We start from the raw sequence: 6,628 nt of genomic DNA, 5'->3' as shown, positions 1-6,628 counted from the left end.
TATCATGAGATGGATATATTAAGATTGTTTTACAACCAAAAACTTACAGGTATTTTAAAAAAACATTTTTAATATAAATTTTTTACAAAAAAAATCGATAATTCAAATATTTGCAGTCTAGTGAAGTATTTAATAAAACAGCCAATGAACGTCATCAATATTTATGACGTCAGCAGGTCCCAATGTTGACGCATCAAATTGGACTTTTAGTTTACAAAGTTTGCCAGTTTATAACCTCTAATTCTTATTACTAGTGTGCATTTATTACTACAGTCTGCTAAAAGTTATTTTGTACATATGTCATTTAAATGTGTGACATCAAAACGTCGCAATGTTGCCGGATCAACTCCGAGTTTTAGTTCAGTTTGGCTTTGACATACAATAAAATTCTAATCTAAATAAAATGGTTGAACAAAAATGTTATCAAATATAATTTATTGTAACATTACAGTATATCTAAAAACTACAGTTTATTATGCAGCCACAATAGTTTATAGGTTAGAGTTATAACCTCTTATTACTATTGCTTTAAAGAATTGTGCGTACGTCTGACAACCGGACGACTTTGACAGTCTCATTCGTTTACGTGTTCGAACTAATAAGACAGCATTGTGTCTCTTTTTAACTAGAATAAAATGAGAAGAAAAATATTGTCTGATTCTAAAACGAATTTACAAATTGCGACAGGCAATACATTAAACATCTTGATGACGTATGTATAAAAAAAACTTTGAATATACTATAGTGTTAACTAAACTACTGAAGCTAAAGCTAAAAATACACTTATACACTATATGTTTGGTTCCCTTCAATCTTCTGATTTCCTGCGTGTTGTCCAGTAGCTCTATTGCTTCCACGTTTCTATGATTTAGCAACTTTTTTACCTTCATGTTTTAAGGCGACATCTTAATCAATTCGTGTATCCATTTATTTTAATATTCGCCATCCGCGTAAATATTATTGACATGAGCATCTTTTTGAGCTTTTGTCTCAATTTGATGCCTTTTAGTCCGTTTTTTTTTAATATCTGATTTGTATGGTCTTCTATAGTAGATCTTCTTATTAACTCTCACTTTATGATTTATCTAGTAGGCTCCGGTTCAGTTGATCTAGTTTTCTATGATAGTAAAAGATGACGGAGGTTTATGGACTCGATTACTTGCACGACTTGTAATGACGCGATTCACAAAGTCACGAAAGGCTTGTTCTTGACTTTCGAGAATAAGATTAAAAACTTTGTCAATGACGAAGAGCTCTTCCGTTAGGATGGTTCTGGTTGTGGGTAAATTAAAGCAGTTTTCGTCCACTATTACCATTTCATTCCACCGAATCGATTCAGGTGCTGATTCAATTCCAACTACACCATGTAACGGAAGTGGATTTTAATTTTAATAGGAAGAAAGTGAATTACAAAAAACCATTCTAACTAAACTATCAATTAAATAAACCTTTTACGTACATGTATTTTTTAAATTAAATTATTACATTGTACATAAAGGTAGTAAGGGAAATACCACTGGTGGTTATATCAGTGGTTACGTTTTTTCTAGTAATAAAAATATATTAGTTAGGTGATGCTTGGAACTCTATTTGTAGATAAAACAGTACCTGGCACATTAACCTGTCATCTTTACCACACTCTTCGTCAGAAACACTTATATTTATAGAAATTCCATAATAAATGTTCTGCTTTACAGTTGGTTTTCAAAAAGAGACATCGATTATTATCACTTGTTGCGACATCTGCAGAAGCCTTCCAAACTAATCCTTACAAAAGAGTCTTGATTCAGTTTTTCAACCTAAAGCACAGAAATTCTTCACAACACGAAAAATGATGAAACATCGTCAGTAATAATTAAACATATTTAATTAAAACACACGGTATAGTCATTTTCACGCCAAAACTTACTGAATTTTAATTTAAAAAAACGCTGAACGTCTGAAACGAACTCCTGGGGACTTCCCGGTACACAACATATCTCAGCTACTTAACCAACTTTTGTTCTAGGTTCGAACGACAAAGACGAACTGTTCTGCTCGACGCGAGAGTGCAAATGTCTTTTTCGAAAGTTCCGTGTACCTTACAAGCTGATGGTAGGTAAAATCGCCACCCTTAAGTAGTGATGACGTGTTTAAAATTAATTAGAACCCGTTATAAATAGCCATTCGTTTGTTTCCGAATATTTTCGGAACTTATGTAAGGAGGAAAAAAGTGGTCCAACTATTGGGTAGATTTACACCGTCCGTCGCAACTCGCAATTCTTTATCGAAAAAGTTAGAACCAGGATATAATGCATCCATATTTACTGTTTGAATGTATTTATTGAGACAATTTAGTAATAATATATTCAATTCAATGATGATGTCTCTCTTGACGTATGATATAAATTTAATATAATATTTTCAATAAAAATCGCAGCAAATTAACGACAATTAAATATTACTGGCAAGAGGGGGCTTCGGAATTTTCAATCAGAGTAATAATAAGCAGCGATTTTCGGTTTATAACGTCTTATCACTTTGTTTTGAAGAATTCTGCATACGTTTGACAACCGGACGACCTTTGGCGGACTAGTTCGGTTACAGGTTCGTACTTCATCAGTCCGTCAGACAGCATTGTGTCTCTTTTTAGCTAGAATAAAATGAAAAGGAAAATATTGTCTGGTTCTAAAACACATTAAATATCTTCATGACGTATGTGCAAAAAAACCTTGGATATACTATATATGGTAGCTGGAGTATAGGTATTATCCTATAGTAATATTGTACCATGCATTTTACTATATACATATTATAGGTACAATATTTAAGTTTCCTCTCGAGTACTTCGAGTGAATGTTTACGATAAAAGACACTTGGAGTTTCCGAAAAAAAAATTATAGTATAGTAATCTTAGTCACTGATAAAACAGTTTTGCAAACACCGATAACGTTAACAAGCTTGCTTTTGAACCTGTTTACCGAAATAAAAAAAACCTGAACTAGACCTAGAAACCTTTGATCCGAGCAAGAGTTACGTTGAACAATCCAATACGTTTAAATTTACTCAGATACGTCGAGACGATGACGTGGTAAATGCAGCCAACGCCCCAGAGCCAGACCCCCACGGCTAGACCGGCTGTACTTTTTTTTGTCATGGACTATAACCACGTCAGGAGATTCCACATCGTTCTCAGGCCGTTTCGGAGTCGACGGGGCCCGTCCGACCGACATCCACCCATGGGCGAGAGCGAGACGGATATAGATTTACTTGTTGCATTATAGCTGACGCGGCATGCTCTTATCTGACTCATTTTTACAGTGGTTCGAAGAGATAGTTTTCTGGCAAAATATTAAAAAATATATTTTTTAATTGAAAGTCCAAACTTTTTACCTAATTTTTTTAACCTTTTACGTTTTTTTTTTAATAATTACATCTTACATTAGATATGCTATAGGTCCAAGAATATTGCAGGGTAGTGTTTCTTTTCACTTTCTTTTTTTTTCTTTTTTGAGGCAATTTACGGATTCTATTTCGAAAGAACAATGTGTCTTTTGAAGGTATTTGGTTCATGCCGATAGCCCGCGGTTTAAATACCTGAATGGGACAACAAACCTGTCTATTATATAAATCATTTCGGAATCTACAAAAAGACAAGAAATGCCGAAAAACACCCCACCTTAGGTATAAAATTTGTATTGCATTATCTCGAGATAGAATATCCCGAGATGATCGTTTTTTCTTGTACAAAGGGTTGCCTTTTATATTTCGGGATTCATCTGAACTGGTGCTTCCACCTGAAAACTGAAGTTTCTATCGTAAAGTTTTATATTTTTGGGGGTATACCTGCTCAGAATGTCGGTGTGTTGTTTGCATAACGATTCTCGGCGTAAGTTATGACAGATTTCTAGTAAAATGTAATTCAATAAAATAACAGATTTCTACAGAAACATCTGAAAAAATACAGTTAAGATGGAAGTAATCATGCTACAGTCAAATGTAAATGTACTTATAGGATATTAAATCATAATCAGTTCATTTATTAATTTTACAAATTAGGTATTACCTAGAAAAAAGTCTTAAAAGGTCAAAATATGTTTTTAAGATTAGCGCTTAGTGAAAAGCAAACTGAAATATCATTTAAGAAGCAAAACTGCTACTCTATCTTCAGTAATAAGCAGCTTAAATCTGAAATAATCAAAATACTAATTACACCAACCATTGGTGGAAAATGATAAATGTCACTTCACCACTGGTCAAAAACAATTGATGATTACTAAATTTGAGAGGAATAAACCGTCTAATAGTTTGTTATCTATCTTTTATAATGACTTAAAAAAGAAACTATTGTTGTAATATTAGTCAACATATATAAAAAAGATCAACCTTTTCGAAATATGTGGTTTAGCTTTCAGTTTATAAAGTACTTTTTTTCAGAATATCGCTTATATGTTTCCATTGATTAAATATATTTAAAAGTGAAAAAAAAATTAAAAGAATTAATTTACCATTGGTGGAAATATCAATTAAAATTTTCTTATTAAATAAACTAACTGTTAATTACAAATTGTGAAAATATTTTTAAAAAACGACCATTGGTGGAATTATTAATTCCTATTTTCAAGGGTTAAGTTTTTAAAAAATGTTCCGTTTTATTTTATAGCCGATAAATCAGCTACATTTTGAATCCTTGTAATTTACCAGTGTTGGAAATATTGATCGAAATTTGCGCCAAAGGTATATTTAAATTAACGATTTTATGTAAATTAACAAGAAAATTACAGTAAGTAAACTAGTATTATTTGAAATTATTATCGTGCAATATAATTTAAAAAATTAGAAAAATAACGTGTTTTATAGTACCATTGGTGAAAATATGAATCTATTTTGCACCAAAGGTAAAATTTAAAAAAATATTGACAGTAAATCAAGTATTATTTGTGAATATTGCTACATATATAATTCGTCAATCAAATTTATTTCAATATACCGCAAAATATTTTTATAACATTTTGTACGTTGATAACAATTTGGAAATATTAGCAAAATGTGGATCAATAACAAAACAAAATGACGAATTTTAAATTTTAAGAAATAAGATTGCCATATGAAACATGTTTAAATATAAATAGTCTTAAACAATAAAATAGAACTAAAATACCATTGGTTGAAAGATCAATTCAGATTAATACATCAATTTGTGTAAATTAAAAAGAAAATTTCAGTGTGTAAAGCAACTATTACATTAAAATATTGTTCTGGATTCAATATAATCCAAAAATTAAAAAGTTAATGTTGTTTTTTATACTTTTTTTCATAAAAGTAGTTATTAATACCGTTGGTGGAAATATCTATACAATTTCCGCCAAGGGTAACATTTTAAGAAATCACCGATTATATAAGTGAACAAGAAAATTACTGTAAGTAGACCAACTATTTTTTAATATTCCTGTAGGTTTGCTATAATTCAATAATAAAATATCAGGTTAATGAATTAATTTTAAAGGATTTACAACAGATGGTGTTACTGTCTATTAAATATCATCGGGTACATTTGCGACCAACTTCACATCGAACCTTTACTGACAGTATTCACTTTTCAGTATATATTATTTCGTCGAAGTGTGAACAAAAAATGTTTTCAGTGCGTTGAAAATGTCTGACTTTGTATCGAGCAAATTACACTTGCGGGAAGTTTTACTTTTTACTTTAATTTGAACAAAAAGACGGTTGAAGGGCATCTGAATGCCGTTTGACGCTTATGGAAATCATGCTCTATCAATTTCAATATGAATTCTGATTTCGATGTTTCAAAAGTAATAATTTTGGCACTCAAGACAAAGAGCTTTCTAGAGAGCTAGAAAAAAAATAAAAACGATAATTTGGAGGCATTACTCGATGATGATCCGTGTAAAACGCAGTAAGAATTTGCAGAATTGTTGGGAGTAACATAAGCCCGTAATACAACACCATATTCTCCAGACCTTGCTCCTTCAGATTACTATTTGTTCCCATATATAAGTACTGGCCTGTATGGAGGATAGCCTCAAAAGATACATCCTTCTTTTGAGATGGAACCCGTAAATTGCCTGAAGGATAAGAAAAAGTAGCCGCTATCGATGGACAACACTTTGAATAAAATATATTCTACTGATTTTTCGCAATTACGCTTCGATCGTCGATTTCGTCTATTCAAAGTTTATTTGTATATGCGTCATCAAGATGTTTAATGAATTGCCTGCCGCAATCTGTAAATTCGTTTTAGAATCAGACAATATTTTCCTTCTTATTTTATTCTAGTTAAAAAGAGGCATAATGCTGTCTGATACGTTCGAACACGTAAATGAATGAGCCTGTTAAAGTCGTCCGGTTGTCAGACGTATACAAAATTCTTGAAAGCAATAGTGATAAGAGGTTATAACTCTAACCTATAAACTGTTATGGCTGTATAATTAACTGTAGTTTTTGGATATACTATAATGTTGAATTAAATTACATTTCATAACATTTGTTCGATTATTTTATTTAGATTAGAATTTTGTTGTATGTCAAAGCCAAACTGAAGTAAAACTCAGAGTTGATGCGACAACATTGCGACGTTTTGACGTCATAAATGTTGATGAGGCATATACAAAAAAATTTGAATAGA

The 6,628-nt window shown here is 31.4% G+C and overlaps 1 long non-coding RNA gene across 1 annotated transcript; it reads right to left on the bottom strand.

Annotated features, from left to right (window-relative positions):
• Positions 1-1,607: 1,607 nt before the first annotated feature.
• LOC143193760 (uncharacterized) lies at positions 1,608-2,047 on the bottom strand. The gene is made up of 2 exons (XR_013005094.1): positions 1,910-2,047; positions 1,608-1,799 (listed from the first exon to the last, which is right to left on the bottom strand). It is a non-coding gene; the product is annotated as an uncharacterized LOC143193760 (long non-coding RNA).
• Between the last annotated feature and the right edge of the window lie 4,581 nt (positions 2,048-6,628).

Source organism: Rhynchophorus ferrugineus, unplaced genomic scaffold (assembly GCF_030347505.1).
Source record: "Rhynchophorus ferrugineus isolate W39M unplaced genomic scaffold, kcgeb_rfMv2 rfM3, whole genome shotgun sequence".
In the NCBI taxonomy this organism is placed as follows: Eukaryota; Metazoa; Arthropoda; class Insecta; order Coleoptera; family Curculionidae; genus Rhynchophorus; species Rhynchophorus ferrugineus.
Note: the sequence above shows the minus strand (reverse complement) of the source record. Positions and strands in the feature narration are given on the sequence as shown.